The following is an 18,583-nucleotide window of genomic DNA, read 5'->3' on the forward strand; positions in this document are numbered from 1 at the left end:
AAATGTTAATTAACTTGATCAAAGACAGTAATTCCACATCTATATACAGTCTGATGGTATTAACTGAAGGAATTATTGAAAGGGATGATGGTGTTTTCTCAATCAAATTGTAGCAAAAATATAATTGCTTTATTTTCAGAATAATATATATGAGGTATATTACATATTTATGTGATCATAGTATCATATATGTATACATACACACAAACATACTTGCATATATATTAATATATAATACTTAAAAGGATGATTTACAGCCATACAATTCTTTATTCACAATTCTATAAGCATAATTCTACAATTTTTAAAGGAGGAGGATAATAAAGATGATACACTAAGTATAAAGGTGAAGAACAAATTAGAGCATTATTACTAGCTGTGCCATTCATCATTTCCCCGATATAGAAATGAAAATAATTCTTTAAAAACATAAATAAAAGTCCCCTCACTAAAATTCTTCAATGATTTCCCATGAAACTTTAAATAAAATCCATACTCTTTAAGTTGGCCTACCACAAGCCGTCTCTCCTCTGCCCCCCATGTCCCTACCCACTTCCCTCTTTCCAGCCTTGATGCCTCAGTACATGCTGCTGCCTCCTTGGAGTGTTCTGACTCCAGCTTCCCACGACTCCATTTTTTCATTCAGTCTCAGCTTAAATGTCATCTCCTAAGAGATGCACATCTCCCATATAACAGCTTTTAAAAGTAAAAATTAAATATTTAATTATCTACTTCTTACTACTTTTCCTCCACTTGACTGTAAGTTCTACATGGTCAATGGACCTTATGAGTTTCATTTCTCATTGTACACATGAACTAATCATCCACGAATAAAGCAATGTGCAAAAACAATGATATTTAGATTTAAGCATTATTATTTCAAACTATTACTCTCACCAATGAAATATATATTTTTTTTCGTACAACTACCTATTTCTAACCCTTTTTATTACAATTACAATTTTAGAGTAGGCTATGAGTATTATAATTTAACTATGCTTTATAACTTGATGAGCTAAATATTAAAATTGGCTGTTATAAAATTATCATTAGTAGTTTGCTCTTCAGTTTGTTTGCTAATAACTGATACTGCAAATAAAGTTGTGCCTCACTTCTAAACAAGTCAGACTTCCTTAATCATGATTAGATCGCTATGAACTTCAAAAAAGGATGAGACCATAGTAAATCTTGTAAGTTCCTCAACCTCTGTGCTATAACTTTCACATCTATTAAATGAACACGTTGCACTGAATGACTTCTAGCATCCTTCAAGCTCTTACATTTTGTGATTTAAAGTTATTTAAATAAAGGAGAAAAAATACATGGACAATTACCATGATGACTATGGCCATCTGCTTTTAATTTTTAGGATATTTCTAGTTCCTCTAGTCAAAAAATATGTAACAGAGCATAGAATGTTCCAGAGCAAGTAAGATATCATTATGTGTTTTTCTCCATTTTACATTGCTTTTACAAATCTAGTCCCAAGCTTCAATGCCATGCACAGGTGGTTAGATTTATGAACGTCATTACAGCATGTGTTCCTCTAATAATCACTCTGCCAGAGGACAGGGCATGGGCCTTTTTGAACTGGTGAACTTCCAAAAGGTAGCACAAATTGAGGTTTTGTATTTTACACCTGTGCCAAGATAACAAAACTATAGAAGATGATGTTGAAAGCACCAAAGAACCTGATTTTTTTTTGGTTCTATACCTCTGTGCCTAGCCAGAGACTGCAATTAAGCAAAAAGCTTGAAGATTTTCTCTAATTATTTAAAAGAGTATTGAAAATTGATGGCATCTGGCTATGTGGTAAGAGAACTGCATAAAAACGGAAATACTTCTATGTTTTAGAAGATTATTTTTATTAGGTTTTAAAATCAAAAATACTATGCAAATCCTGTTTCTCCTCAAACTTTTGCTCACTAATTTTAAGATCCATCAGTGGACAAAAGTCATTACCATGTTGTTTGCCTAATGGTGATTATTTATTTCCCCCCATTCTTCTACTTTTATTAACTGAATTCTACTGTAAGGAATACCTGTCCCTTCTCTACTGTTACAGATTGCATATTTGGATGCCCCCCAAATTCCTTTGTTAAAATCCTAAGCCCCAATGTGAAGGTATTTGGAGGTGAGGACTTTAGGTTTAGATGAGGTCAGGAGAATGGTACCCTCATGATAAGATTAGTGCCCTTATTAAGAAGAAGAAGAGACTCAAGAGCTCTCTTTCTGTCCCCCATGTGAGGATATAGCAAGAAGGCAGCGGTCTACAAGCCAAGAACAGGGCCTCCATCAGAACTCAACCATGCCGGCACCTTGATCTTAGACTTCCCAGTCTCCAGAACTGTGAGAAACAAACGTCTGTTATTTAAGCCACCCAATCTATGGTATTTATTTTGTTACAGTAGCCCAAGCTAAGACATCCACCTTGATTAATCTTTATTTATTCAATTACATATTTCTATCAATATGGACTCGTAGATGTCTATTTAATTCTATGGATTAATATCCAAAACTATCATTTATTTTGTTTCAACTTCAGCCATCAGGAGCTTCTTCTGTTTGGCTCACGTGCTTTTCTGACAATCCTCACCTCTTCTGAGCACTTTCTTAAACTCTCTCACCACAAGATGTTTCAGGTTCATCTTGTATTTACCTTGCCCCATCTGGAATCAACTATTTTTCCCAGGAGTCCCTGCTCTTTTAGTGAAGAATGATGTTGAGAAACTAGGACCTGGGGGTTGCATCATCTCAAAGTATGTCCCCAAGACACAGTTGCCCCTTGGTATCTGAGGGGGGTTAGTTCCAGGGGCCACAGAAACCAAAATCCGTAGATGCTCAAGTCCCTTATATGAAATGGCTTAGTATATTTAGTAGGCCCTCCGTATCTGTCTGTTCCTAGGAACCTGCAGATACAGAGGGGTCCACTGTATTTAGTAATTAAAAAGGGAAAGATAATAACTTTATATGAGAATCTTCACAGGCCTACTGTACCAAGTGATCAGGCTATTATCACCAGCAAGAAGACACAGTGACATCATAAACCCTTTGAAATAATGCATGGAGGACACAGCATCATTTCAGTGGTACTACTATGAAAAAATACACCACTTCATTTCAATCATGAGAACAATCAAACAAATCCAAATTGAGCAACTTTCTACAAAATAACTAATCAGCACTCTTCAGAAGAGTCAAGTTCATGAAGGAAACAGAAAAACTGAGGAACTTACTTACAAACTGGAGAGGTTAAGGAGAAATAATAACTAAATGCAATGTGAGATCATAGATAGGATCCTGGAACAGAAAAAAAGCATTAGGGGAAAAATTGATGAAATTCAAATAAGATCTGCAGTTTATTTAATAGTACTGTACCAAAGTTAATTTCCAAGTTTTGAAAGTTGTGCAGTGGCTATGTACACTGCTAATACTAGAGAAAGTGGGGTTGGGAGATACACGGAAATGTGTTTTTTTTGCCACTTCTCAGCAAGTCTAAAATTAGTTTAAAATAAAAAGAGTTTTTTTAATTATTAAAGATAATGTAACTTATTCAGATGAAACAATTTATATTTTATGATATACTCTCTCCCACAACAAAGGAAAAGATGAAACAGACACTAATAAATGAATGACACATAAAAAGTTTCAATCCATGCCGAAGAATTTTGAATGAAAGTATTTTCCCACCAAACCTATGTTTTGATCTTTAAAATTCTAAGAACATAATTTCTAAAAGTAATACTTTCCATGAATTCTTATAATGAAATTTTGCCATATTTGAATTTATCTTACATTTGAGTCAAGTTATTTTAAGCAGTTTTAGAAGGAGAACTTTCAAAAAATTAAATGATTACTCATACACAGGGGACTTCCCTGGTGGTGCAGTGGTTGGGAATCTGCCTGCCAATGCAGCGGACACGGGTTCAAGCCCTGGTCTGGGGGGATCCCACATGCCGTGGAGCGACTAGGCCCGTGTGCCACAACTACTGAGCCTGCGCGCCTAGAGCCCATGCTCCACAACAGGAGAGGCCACCACAATGAGAGGCCCGCCACTGCAACAAAGAGTAGCCCCGGCTCGCCGCAACTAGAGGAAGCCCACGCGCAGCAGCGAAGACCCAACACAGCCAAAAATAAATTAAAAAAAAAAAAATCATACACAGGCCTTGTAAAAGAAAAACAAGTAACAAAAGAACAAAAATACTGTAAGAATTTAAGTGGCTTATTTCTAAAAAAACAATTAAATTGATTAACTTTATTGAGCACATATTTCTGCCAAATACTCTTCTAGAGATAATATTAAATTGCTAGATAGGGACTACGGTACACTGCAAAAATGGACACAATTTTTACTCCTTCCTTGATCCATATACTTTGCAATGCAACTCTACAGCTACTCCCATCATGAAGCAGAGTCTGTTACACACTCCTTGAAATCTGGCTTGGTTTTGTGACTTGCTTTGACCGAAAGAACATAGCAGAATTGACAGTACAACAGTTTCAAGACACCTTGTGTGCTCCTTCTCTGCCATAAGAAGCCAGGACTGACCTGTTGAAGTGCCATCACATGGAAGAGAGCCCAGTTTTCCCAGCAGAGGCTACCTTAGACCAAACTTCAGCCTGTCAACCACCCTAGATCAGCAGAATTACCTACCTGACCCACACAACTGACTGCAGTTGCACAGGCAAACCTGGCTGAGCTGTGGGGCTAGTAAGCAGTAAGAAGCCTTTCCATTTCAAGTCACTAAGTTTTGGGGTGGTTACTTGTGCAGCATAGTTAACTGATGGAAGGCTGTTTTTTTTCCACTGTGCACACAAAAAAATGAGGTACAGAAATGTTAAATAAATTGCTCAAGTTTGCACCAAGATGAAGTGCAGAGGTACAATCCCACATCTGTCTGACTCCAAAATGTATGTTTTCCATTATGCACTGCTGTCTCTCACATTCTTGTAAGGGTGTTCTTATTTTCATTATTTCTGTAAGCATACCAAATATCTTTCTTAGGCTCAATTTATACAATTATTAAATCCAATTACAGGTGAATAATCTATTCTGAATAACCACATACTAAATATTGTTCTGATTAAAGATACATTTATTATACTTGACATGCTTTCATAATCATCCTACATTCTTTTTTTAACATGAAATCAAATATGTTACCTAATAACAATTACTATGTATCACAATGGATGCTTTCAAAATATGCCTCTTTATTTATTTGTTAAGTAACATTTTATTTTCATCATGAGCATTTCATATGGATTTTACAGTATAAATATAATATCATAAACATTCTTGAAGACTGACACAGTTTTATTCTCAATTTTAAAATATACATAGTAAATTATCAGCTAAACTTAGAAAATTATGATGAAAATTTTGTAGGATCTTTATTTCATCAGTCTATTAAATACAAATATCTTTGGAGCCAGGTTGCAATTGATGCTTTTCCTTATTTTTAACGCTCTAAAATTGATGGCCCAAAAAAGAGAGTAATAAATAGATCTAAAACAAATAAAAGTGAGACTGAAGTGCAACTTTCTTTTTATTAAACCATAAAGTACAAGCTCCGAATGGTTAATCTTATTTGATTTAGAAAAGACTTTCCAAGTATTTAATAAACAGCTTTCAATGGACAAAATAGTTATATATACTGTCTCTAACCAAGGTTCTGTTGTGCTGGAGGTATTCAAGTAAACTAAATAATAGTATTTTGGAGTGACTGAAATGAAACCCATGGGATATTTCTGCACCATATGTTACCACAATTAAAGAACATTTTAATCAAAGCTACAGTTACACTACATTTACCTTCAGTTTCAGGTCTTTGTTCAATGTCATTGAATTAAAGTTGTGACCAACCATTTTTAATATATATTTTGCCTTGACGTGTATAACGTACTTTAAGACAGTAAGCATAATGCAAATATGCTGTCATTGATATTATGTTTATTTTGATCAGCAGGTTCTTGGGTTCTTTCTTAAATTCATTAAGAATTGGGAGTGAAGAATTATTTGCAGAATACATAAGTAACATTTTTAATAGACCATGTAAAAATTCAATCTTTGGTCCTCTTATGGATTGATATTAATTTACACTTGTAAAATTGGAAGTAACTGCTGAAACAAAGTCAAATCAAGTTCTTAATTTTAAAAGAGCTTCCAGCATGTAATAAATAAAGTTTCAAATGAGAACTATTGCCTGAAACACTTTGCCACTGCAGGTGTACTAGGGATGGTGAAAAGGCAGAAACAGTGCTAAAAATATCACATATGAAATCTAGTGTAGGTAAATACACTAGACACTATGTATTAGACTGTATAGATATTATTTTGCATTTTCAACCTCTTTGATATAATGAACTATAATATATAATATATAATATGAACTCTAACCATAAGATCTTGATGTGGATTGGGTGAAAAGTTAGGTCACATTTTTTCCTAAAATTGTTCATTTTATGATACGATTTAATTTTTAATCAATTAAAATAAGTATTGACTTTTTTTTGTTTTCCTTTCTATTACTCTAATAAAATGATCTGAACACAATCCTTTTAAAAGAAATATACCTTGAACATCTGACATAACAGTCAATAGCATGAGTGCTGAAACCAGAATGCTTGGGTTCAAAAACAGACTCTACCACTCACAACAGCTCTATGAAGTTGTCTCTACTTTAAAGCTGGGGAAACTAATGTTTAGAAAGTTACCTAACATTCCAATGTCAAACTCCATTACTGACAGAGGTGAGCTAGCAGAGCCTGATTCCAAAATCTGGCTCTTAATCACTAAGCCCTGATGCTTTAATATGAATAATCTCAAAATTACCTGAGTAAGTCTTAACACCAAGACAACACAGAAGACAATATGACACCTCCTCTGCTGCCTTCACTTAGAATGCATCACCCCCCAAACACATACACTATCTCACATGAAATAATCCATCCAACTTACTGCTTTAAAATTTTGTAAGCTTTACAATTAGACCATTTGAGCTTGACAAACATTTCTATTTTAATAAGTAGGCAATCAGACACCATATTTCCAAAATTGCCTTGTTTTCTGGAATGCTTAGAACTTGTCCACAACTGATAGAGAGTTTATAGAGTTAAACTATAGCAGAGCTATTTTTATTTCTTATTTGTCTATCAAGTAGCAATTAAGCTTAACTCCCTTTATCTTTTCCCATCTCAAACATTCCAAAAAACTAAAATAAGACTCTGCTAAATCCCAGCCTTTTCATCAAAACTCACGCACAAAAATATCCAAAAGTGAAGCATTGTAGGGTTGGAGCAGGTGTGTATGATAGTTTACTTTTATTCCCCTACTGAATTCAAAGTCTTTGGCAATCAGCTACAAAGATTTGGTCATTTGTTTTGTCTCCAAACTCACGCAGACTGGGATACTGATTCTCCAATAAACTCATCTTTAATAAGACTGCATTTTTTTTTGATTTTTTGATTTTTATTTTATTTATTTTTTATACAGCAGGTTCTTATTAGTTATCTATTTTATACATATCAGTGTATATATGTCAATCCCAATCTCCCAATTCAACCCACCACCACCAAGCACCCCGCCACTTTCCCCCCTTGGTGTCCATACGTTTGTTCTCTACATCTGTGTCTCTATTTCTGCCCTGCAAACCGGTTCATCTATACCATTTATCTAGGTTCCACATATATGCGTTAATATACGATATTTGTTTTTCTCTTTCTGACTTACTTCACTCTGTATGACAGTCTCAAGATCCATCCACATGTCTACAAATGACCCAATTTCGTTCCTTTTTATGGCGGAGTAATATTCCATTGTATATATATACCACATCTTCTTCATCCATTTGTCTGTCGATGGGCCTTTAGGATGCTTCCATGACCTGGTTATTGTAAATAGTGCTGCAATGAACATTGGGGTGCATGTGTCTTTTTGAATTATGGTTTTCTCTGGGTATATGCCCAGTTGTGGAATTGCTGGGTCATATGGCAATTCTATTTTTAGTATTTTAAGGAACTTCCATACTGTTCTCCATAGTGGCTGCATCAATTTACATTCCCACCAACAGTGCAAGAGGGTTCCCTTTTCTCCACACCCTCTCCAGCATTTGTTGTTTGTAGATTTTCTGATGATGCCCATTCTAACTGGTGTGAGGTGATACCACATTGTAGTTTTGATTTGCATTTCTCTAATAATTAGTGATGTTGAGCAGCTTTTCATGTGCTTCTTGGCCATCTGTATGTCTTCCTTGGAGAAATGTCTATTTAGGTCTTCTGCCCATTTTTTATTGGGTTGTTTGTTTTTCATAATATGGAGCTGCATGAGCTGTTTATATACTTTGGAGATTAATCCTTTGTCTGTTGATTCATTTGCAAATATTTTCTACCATTCTTAGGGATGTCTTTTCATCTTGTTTGTAGTTTCCATTCCTTTGCAAAAGCTTTTAAGTTTCATTAGGTCCCATTTGTTTATCTTTGTTTTTATTTCCATTACTCTAGGGGGTGAATCAAAAAAGATTTTGCTGTGATTTATGTCAAAGAGTGTTCTTCCTATGTTTCCTCTAGGAGTTTTATAGTGTCCGGTCTTACATTTAGGTCTCTAATCCATTTTGAGTTTATTTTTGTGTATGGTGTTAGGGAGTGTTCTAATTTCATTCTTTTACATGTAGCTGTCCAGTTTTCCCAGCAGCACGTATTGAAGAGACTATCTTTTCTCCATTGCATATCCTTGCCTCCTTTCTCATAGATTAGTTGACCATAGGTGCGTGGGTTTATCTCTGGGCTTTCTATCCTGTTCCATTGATCTATATTTCTGATTTTGTGCCAGTACCATATTGTCTTGATTACTGTAGCTTTGTAGTATAGTCTGAAGTCAGGGAGTCTGATTCCTCCAGCTCCGTTTTTGTCCCTCAAGACTGCTTTGGCTATTTGGGGTCTTTTGTGTCTCCATACAAATTTTAAGATTTTTTGTTCTAGTTCTGTAAAAAATGCCACTGGTAACTTCATAGGGATTGCATTGAATCTGTAAATTGCTTTGGGTAGTATAGTCAATTTCACAATATTGATTCTTCCAATCCAAGAACATGGTATATCTCTCCATCTGTTAGTGTCATATTTGATTTCTTTCATCAGTGTCTTATAGTATTCTGAGTAGAGTTCTCTTAACTCCTTAAGTAGGTTTATTCCTAGGTATTTTATTCTTTTTGCTGCAGTGGTGAATGGGAGTGTTTCCTTAATTTCTCTTTCTGATCTTTCATTGTTAATGTATAGGAAAGCAAGAGATTTCTGTGCGTTAATTTTGAATCCTGCAACTTTACCAAATTCATTGATTAGCTCTAGTAGTTTTCTGGTGGCATTTTTAGGATTCTCTATGTATAGTATCATGTCATCTGCAAACAGTGACAGCTTTACTTCTTCTTTTCCAATTTGTATTCCTTTTATTTCTTTTTCTTCTCTGATTGCCATGGCTAGGACTTCCAAAACTATGTTGAATAATAGTGGCGAGAGTGGACATCCTTGTCTCATTCCTGATCTTAGAGGAAATGCTTTCAGTTTTTCACCATTGAGAATGATGTTTGCTGTGGGTTTGTCGTATATGGCCTTTATTATATTGAGGTAGGTTCCCTCTATGCCCACTTTCTGGAGAGTTTTTATCATAAATGGGTGTTGAATTTTGTCAAAAGCTTTTTCTGCATCTATTGAGATCATCATATGGTTTTTCTTCTTCAATTTGTTCATATGGTGTATCACATTGATTGATTTGCGTATATTGAAGAATCCTTGCATCCCTGGGATAAATCCCACTTGATCATGGTGTATGATCCTTTTAATGTGTTGTTGGGTTCTGTTTGCTAGTATTTTGTTGAGGATATTTGTATCTATATTCATCAGTGATATTGGTCTGTAATTTTCTTTTTTTATATTATCTTTGTCTGGTTTTGGTATCAGGGTGATGGTGGCCTCTTAGAATGAGTTTGGGAGTGTTCCTTCCTCTGCAATTTTTTGGAAGAGATTATGACGGATGGCTGTTAGCTCTTCTCTAAATGTTTGATAGAATTCACCTGTGAAGCCATCTGGTCCTGGACTTTCATTTGTTGGAAGATTTTTAATCACAGTTTCAATTTCATTACTTGTGATTGGTCTGTTCATATTTTCTATTTCTTCCTGGTTCATTCTTGGAAGGTTATACCTTTCCAAGAATTTTTCCATTTCTTCCCGGTTGTCCATTTTATTGGCATAGAGTTGCTTGTAGTAGTATCCTAGGATGCTTTGTATTTCTGCTGTGTCTGTTGTAACTTCTCCTTTTTCATTTCTAATTTTATTGATTTGAGTCCTCTCCCTCTTTCTTTTGATGAGTTTGGCTAAAGGTTTATCTATTTTGTTTATCTTCTCAAAGAACCAGCTTTTAGTTTTATTGACCTTTGCTATTGTTTTCTTTGTTTCTATTTCATTTATTTCTGCTCTGATCATTATGATTTCTTTCCTTCTACTAACTTTGGGTATTGTTTGTTCTTCTTTCTCTAGTTCCTTTAGGTTTAAGGTTAGATTTTTTATTTGAGATTTTTCTTGTTTCTTGAGGTAAGCTGGTATTGCTATAAACTTCCCTTTTAGAACTGCTTTTGCTGCATCCCATAGGTTTTGGATCATTGTGTTTTTGTTGTGATTTGTCTCTAGGTATTTTTTGATTTCCTCTTTGATTTCTTCAGTGATCTCTTGGTTATTTAGTAACGTATTCTTTAGCCTCCATGTGTTTGTGCTTTTTACGGTTTTTTCCCTGTAATTGATTTCTAATCTCATAGCGTTGTGGTTGGAAAAGATGCCTGATATGATTTCAATTTTCTTAAATTTACTGAGGATTGATTTGTGACCCAAGATGTGATCTATCCTGGAGAATGTTCCATGTGCACTTGAGAAGAAAGTGTAATCTGCTGTTGTTGGATGGAATGTCCTATAAATATCAATTAAATCTACCTGGTCTATTGTGTCATTTAAAGCTTGTGTCTCCTTATTCAATTTCTGTCTGGATGATCTGTCCACTTGGTGTAAGTGAGGTGTTAAAGTCCCCCACTATTATTGTGTTACTGTCGATTTCCTCTTTTATAGCTGTTAGCAGTTGCCTTTTATATTGAGGTGCTCATATATATAGATATAGATATATATGTTATATCTTCTTCTTGGATTGATCCCTTGATCATTATGTAGTGTCCTTCCTTGTTTCTTGTAACATTCTTTATTTTAAAGTCTGTTTTATCTGATATGAGTATTGCTACTCCAGCTTTCTTTTGATTTCCATTTGCATGGAATATCTTTTTCCATCCCCTCACTTTCAGTCTGTATGTGTCCCTAGGCCTGAAGTGGGTCTCTTGTAGACAGCATATATATGAGTCTTCTTTTTGTATCCATTCAGCGAGCCTGTGTCTTTTGGTTGGAGCATTTAATCCATTCACGTTTAAGGTAATTATCGATATGAATGTTCCTATGACCATTTTCTTAATTGTTTTGTGTTTGTTTTTGTTGGTCTTTTTCTCCTATTGTGTTTCCCACTTAGAGAAGTTCCTTTAGCATTTGTTGTAGAGCTGGTTTGGTGGTGCTGAATGCTCTTAGATTTTGCTTGTCTGTAAAGCTTTTGATTTCTCCATCGAATCTGAATGAGATCCTTGCCGGGTAGAGTAATCTTGGTTGTAGTTTCTTCCCTTTCATCACTTTAAGTATATCATGCCACTCCCTTCTGGCTTGTAGAGTTTCTGCTGAGAAATCAGCTGTTAACCTTCTGGGAGTTCCCTTGTATGTTATTTGTCATTTGTCCCTTGTTGCTTTCAATAATTTCTCTTTGTCTTTAATTTTTGTCAATTTGATTACTATGTGTCTCGGTTTGTTTCCCCTTGGGTTTATCCTGCCTGGGACTCTCTGCACTTCCTGGACTTGGGTGGCTATTTCCTTTCCCATGTTAGGGAAGTTTTTAACTATAATTTCTTCAAATATTTTCTCGGGTCCTTTCTCTCTCTCTTCTCCTTCTGGGACCCCTATAATGTGAATGTTGGTGCATTTAATCTTGTCCCAGAAGTCTCTTAGGCTGTTTTCTTTTTTTTTTTTTTTTCTTTATTCTGTTCCATGGCAGTGAATTCCCCCATTCTGTCTTCCAGGTCACTTATCCGTTTTTCTGCCTCAGTTATTCTGCTATTGATTCCTTCTAGTGTATTTTTCATTTCAGTTATTGTATTGTTCATATCTGTTTGTTTGTTCTTTAATTCTTCTAGGTGTTTGTTCTTTAATTCTTCTAGGTCTTTGTTAAACATTTCTTGAATCTTCTCGATCTTTGCCTCCATTCTTTTTCTGTGGTCCTGGATCATCTTCACTATCATTATTCTGAATTCTTTTTCTGGAAGGTTGCCTATCTCCACTTCATTTAGTTGTTTTTCTGGGGTTTTATCTTGTTCCTTCATCTGGTACAAAGTCCTCTGCCTTTTCATTTTGTCTATGTTTTTGTGAATGTGGTTTTCCTTCCACAGGCTGCAGGATTGTAGTTCTTCTTGATTCTGCTGTCTGCCCTCTGGTGGATGAGGCTATCTAAGAAGCTTGTAAATAAGACTGCATTTAAAAAATGTCCTTTGAAGTTTGTTATAACTAAATGTTACATATAGGATAAAATTTTCCTTTCTAAAGAAATTTCTGTGATATTGGAGGAACTTACACTTATTTACTACCTATTCTAATTCATGGCTTATGTTTGACACTTTACATACATTATTACCTTTTATTCTCTCAACAACAATATTATTACTTTAACTTTACATATAGGAAACTGGGGCTCAAGATAGTTATGTAACTTATTGAAAGTCTCACACCTAGAGAGATCAAACTGTTATTACAGATTCAGATCTATCTACTAACCAAGTCCATGCCCATTGCACTCTATTTGGCACCAAATATTCATTCTCTAACGTGATTTTTAATCAATCAAATGTAAAACCAGAAAAAGTGGACCCTGCATATGAAATATGTAATCTTTTGCTTAGAGAAATTATAGAATTTTTTGAAGACTATTTCTAGAATTTTACTTTCCTCCGTTTGGGCTCCATGAGTCAACTGCTTTTGTCTTCCAAACCTCCCAGCTTAGACAAGACTAATATTTCCTCTTTACAACATTTTATCATATTAGAAAATATTAGAATATATTAAGAATAGTAGTAATAATTTCAAAATTGTAACACATAAAACTGTATTCTTCATTAATTTGTTACAAAAGAAAAATTAACCCAATTGGCAGGTATAGAGAAAAGAAAGATGAAAAAACAAAAAGACCATTTATTGAGCACCAGTTATGGTGCAATATATTGTTTTACTTGGTTTAATCTTTGAACATTAGCCCTTTTTCCTGATGGGAATCCAAGTTTGAGAGAGATTGACTGACTTGGCAGGTGACACAGCTAATGACCTGATTTGGAGGCAACTCCCTCCAAAGCCCACCACAACCCAGAGCTCCTATCCCAGGGCACGTATTCTATGAATATGTATTATTCATTAATTAGATGCCCTGCCACCGGACTGAGGCAAAGTCAATGAAACACTAGTTACTAGCAAACATAGCTTTCCTCACTCATATATTCAGAGTGAACCCCTTTTGTTAAGTGGTTTCATTTGAAGCAATGTTTTCATAGGAAGATAGTAAGAGATGATCCTATGATACCTCAAGAAACCACTGGAACACTTACAGATGAAAACATGTATATCAGCAACACTGCTGTTATAGCTGGTTTTATTAAAGACGAGTCTTGAAAATCATAATGTTTTGTTGGTAACAGACTGGTTGGCAAGACAAGTGAAAATAGTTTGTGGAGAAAGTTTTACCAAAACTCTTTCAAATCAAAGTCATAATACTATATTTCATCCAGTCTATGACATCATTGATTCTCATATGCATTACAAGATACTTAAAAAGTGAAGGGGCCAATGGCAGTTATAAGGTACCGTCAACTGGAAGATGCATCCAAATTTCAGGGATATTAAAATATAGAAAAATATGCATCTTAGACACATGAAGTATTATAGATATTATCAATGCATTTTAATGTCAAAATACATTGGGATATTTTGAAAGCAAACACAATGACTGGATTATCATGTACAAGCCACTAGTCTCTAATTCCAAATATTTTTATAAATAATCCTGTCAGCAGAGTTATGAGAGATTAATGATGCCATACCACAAGGAAGCCCCCAGGAACAGCAGCAACAGGGAAATATCAATACATAATTCTAAACGTGTTCTGATTATGAAGCAGACCATTGCCAACAATTAACCTTGTCATATTTTATTGTATCTAAATATTTTCTATCCTGGGCCTCATACTTAGGAACATTGATAGCCATTAAGTTACAAAAAATTAACAAGGGGAAGAAAGGCTGTAAAACTAGAAAAGGAGGGGTGACTATGATTTTATCCATTTGCATTAAATTGCTCAAGAAGCAAATCAGATCAACAGCAAAAATATCTTTTAGGTGACTTGCCCTGCATATTGGTTACCTAGGATTCCAATGAACCATTTAGCTATGGCAGCCTTAGGGCATCCATGTATTGGCAATTTACAGAAGTCTTCTTCACCTAATTTGTTCTGCTATTCCTAAGAAGGAAAAAAAAAAAAACTCAGTTACCTTAGCAACTGCAAGGTTACATTTTATCTCGAAGCTGCAGAGCTTTTTGGGGGAAAAAAAAAAAAAAAGAGTGCATCAGTGCTGACATTCCATCCTCACTGGGTGATGGCTTTAGTAGTCAGGGTGAGAATAACATACAAATACCTTTATCTTCCTTCTGCCCCACCCTCAATGACAGTACTTTGCGTTGATTGTCTTCAGTTTTTTTTCTTTTATGAGAAATGAGGGAATCACTGATATCAAATATGGATAAAAAGAAACTCTCAGAGACAGGCTACAGAGGGGGTAGTTCATCACAGCTGACCTTTGTTATTTCTGTGAGAAGAGAAATTGGTGGACAATTGGCAATTGTTATAATGGGAAAATAAACATCCTGTCAAGTGTCAGTGGCTGGAAAGTCAATTTCTAGCCCTAATAGAAGATAGCTGTAAGCCTGTCTGCAGAAGAATAGATTTTTCAGAAAGTACTAACTTAAAAACACATTTTAACAATTTAATTCAAAAATCACTCTAAGGGCTGTGGTTCTTGCAGCTTACATACTTGAGGCTACATAGTAAAGGGCACTTGTCAGATCTTAGCATGTGACTTCAGCAATGCCTGAGGTATGACTGACTTTAAAAATCAACTCAGGAATAAGGGAAATGGATGAGAAAATGAAATATAAGAAAGCATATTAGGTCTCTTTTCCTTAAAATGACTGAAACCCAAATTGAAGCAGCTTGACAATAAAAATGAATATAAACCCTCATGACCTTGGCTTCCCGAAACTCCCAGCTTCATCTCCTCCAGGCTGGGAGCCAGCCCTGCTCTGCCTGGGTTCCTTCTCCTGGCACGGTGGCCTGGAAGCTTTCTGTAGGTGGTGAGCTGAGCAATCTGACCAGTCACCTCTTTTCTTTGCTGTCTCTCGGGACTCACTTCTTTTCATTGCCTAATGCCCACGTCTTGAGTGCTGTTGCTTCAAAAGCTGTGTACAATATGTATTTATTTCAAGCAGGAGGGTATTTCCAGTCTCTGCTATTCTAGCTTAACCAGAAGGGCAAGTCCTTTCTCTCCTCCAGCATTTAATAACACAAGGATCACTGATTGATTGCCCCTGCTTGTGCTCTATTCTCCAAAACAGACAGTCACTACATCCAAGCCAAGGGGACAACATGACTAGCAAGAGCTGAGTCATGTATCCAACTGGTGGATCTATTTGTTCTCTTCCTAGTTTCAGGGAAAAAGTAAAACTATTTGCCAGACGACCAAAACTAATAGCTATTAGACTCCACTTCAGAAAACATGTTTTTATCTAAAAAAATGACTTTGGGGGGGATGTCAATTCCATTCTAAACTTATTCATGGTTCATGGTCTCAAGCATTCCTGGAACATATGCTCTGTGCCTGGTGATGGCAAGGGGAACACTGAGGTGAACAAGATGCAAGTGTGGCCCTGACGGTTTACATTCTGGAGTTTTTCCTTTGCAAGGCTTTCCAGTTCTGTAGAAACCTTCACAGACTCTACCTCCTCTGCTCTGCACAATGGTTCTGGGATATATTTGGCTCAGAAGGGTACATTATTGATTTTGGACCCATCATTCAGAAGTCTCATTTTAAACATGAAGAAACAAGGAAAGCGGAGGGTCAGGCCCCATGTCAAAGGTGAAGTGACTGTTAAGTAGCAAACTTGATGTTGTTGAAGTGTTGAATGTGGTGTGAATGGAGGCCTCTCATACACTCCCCACTGCTCTCTTCACTATATCAAAGAGTGTCATCCTGCCTGGACTGCAAGGCTGGATATTAACCCTCTCCCTCAAATGTGCAATTTTATCTCCTGCTGTTTTTAAACCAAAAAAATTACCCCATCCTTCAATGAATAAAACTCATTCACTATTTTCTTATCTTCACTGCCTATCCTTCAGTCCCCACCCCACAGCCAAGGAATGCCTCTTTCTTTTCTTTAGTTCACTCATAAGACCCACATTTAATAAACTGGCAACATTCTTATAACATAATGTTGAGTGGGGAAAATTTTAATAAATCTCTATATAAGAAATGATCAAATATTATTTTAAAATATGTTATACACACATGCAAAGACCGTAAGATAATATGCCAAAACATTAATGGATTTTTTAAAAATCTGAGTTGCCATCTTACAGATGATTTTTACTTTTCATTCTTTTTTGTATTTTCTAAATTTTTGACAATTAGCATGGTTTATATATAAAGTTATTCTTAAAACTAACCTCTAAAAAAATCTACCTCTTGATGAAAATCTTCCTTGATTAGCCCAATTTAATAAAAGGTATTACTTTATTTGCAATATTACATAATGCATTGCAAACATTATGATATATTCTACGTGTGATTATTTATTATTTCTAAATTATATATTTGAAGGCAGAAAACATGTTTTTATCTTTTTAAATCTTCTAATAATTAACTTGCTCAAAGTAATTAATCAAATGACTTCTAAAATTGTACACTTCTTGCTTGTGAATCTTGAAGGAGATTCAAATAATAAAGACAGCTGACATTTTTTGAGTTCATACTATATACTAGGTTCTGTTCTAGGCAGTTTTATATGTTCTATCCCATTTAGTCCTCAGAATTATCCTTTAACAATTTTCATTTTATACATGAGGAAACTCAAATGTAGGGACAGATCAATTATTTAATGTTTCACAGCTAGGAAGTAACAGAAACAGTATTTAAAACCAACTAGGTGACCCCATAGTCTGTGATCTGAGCCACCACACAATAGTTTTCATTCTTCAACAACAGTAAAATTTCCATGGGACAGGGATGAAGTGTTGAAGAGGGATTTATACAGGTTGTTTACCACCCATTTCCTCATAGGAATAATATGAGTACCTGCCTCAAAGCACTGTTTCAATAATTAAATAAATATGTGATTATGACTTAGCACAAGTGCCTGGTACATACAGTGTGTTCTATAAATGCTAATATTAATATTAGTCCATTTATGTAATAGCTAGCGTGAACTCAGTTAGCTTGGAATAGCTACAAGATTATGCAGATTTTTTTTAGGAGTAAGTGTGAACTAAAAACATGCCTCCTCCCTACGAAAATCTGTTTACTATAGGCTTTTTTGGAAGAGCTTTCGTGTATAATTAAGGTTGCTGTAGACATTTCTCTTTGAGACTCCCCTTTTCTTGAAAAACCAGAAGCTTTGGTTTACATTTTTATTTTGAAATGAATGGATACTGCCATAGGATTATGGATTGGTTATCATAATCAAACCAGAAACATATCAATCTTTAGTCTCGTTTCAAACAAATAAATAAAAACATAAGAAAGCGAGGTTCAAATCTTGCCTGTTTTAGCAAACAGGTCAAATTTCAACACGATAATAAAATAAATACAGGGAATTTTGTTTAACTCCAGACCTTAATATTTATGAAAACAAGGAGTTACTTTTCTATAAGATCTTACTAGAAATTCCTCCTCCATCTCTCTTTTCTTAAGTTCCTTAGCTATACCTGCATAAGTATCCTCAAATTCAGCCTACTCTGAAAATAATTTTCTAAGGCTTAGTGAAAAAAAGACTAATTTCTATAGCCACCAGACTGTTTCTAGAGCCACAGTTGATTGATGGCTTACAAAGCCTTTTTATACAGCACTGACATTTTAAAGATACTGGCCAGTCTGAACTTTCCATCTGGTGTGTCTGACTTCCTTTGTCCCACTTTCCCGCAGTGACTTATTTTGTCCTTGAGCTCTAAAACTACTTTGATTTAATTTATGCCTGGGGGCTTGGGGGAAGTTTATTTAAACAAGAAATGAATGTAATGCCTCCAATGGTGCATGGTGATGGGGAAGCAAATCCCTGACTCCCTGGCATTTATATGTGTAATAACTCCACCATCAAGTACAGTCAGAGAGATATTCCAGAAACTTCCATGCACTTACATAAAACTAACAA

General features: G+C 35.3%; 1 protein-coding gene across 5 annotated transcripts in view; it reads right to left on the reverse strand.

Moving 5' to 3' along the window:
- NAALADL2 (N-acetylated alpha-linked acidic dipeptidase like 2) overlaps nt 1-18,583 on the reverse strand; it is a 1,520,504-nt gene that overhangs the window by 1,001,256 nt on the left and 500,665 nt on the right. The window contains exon 2 of one of the 5 annotated variants that reach the window (XM_061193413.1): nt 14,528-14,624. The exons of the other annotated variants lie outside the window; for them this stretch is intronic. The gene's annotated coding sequence lies outside the window, so the exon portion shown is untranslated. The remainder of the gene's footprint in view (nt 1-14,527; nt 14,625-18,583) is intronic. 5 annotated transcript variants of the gene reach the window in all.

This window comes from Eubalaena glacialis, chromosome 6 (genome assembly GCF_028564815.1).
Source record: "Eubalaena glacialis isolate mEubGla1 chromosome 6, mEubGla1.1.hap2.+ XY, whole genome shotgun sequence".
Taxonomy (NCBI): domain Eukaryota; kingdom Metazoa; phylum Chordata; class Mammalia; order Artiodactyla; family Balaenidae; genus Eubalaena; species Eubalaena glacialis.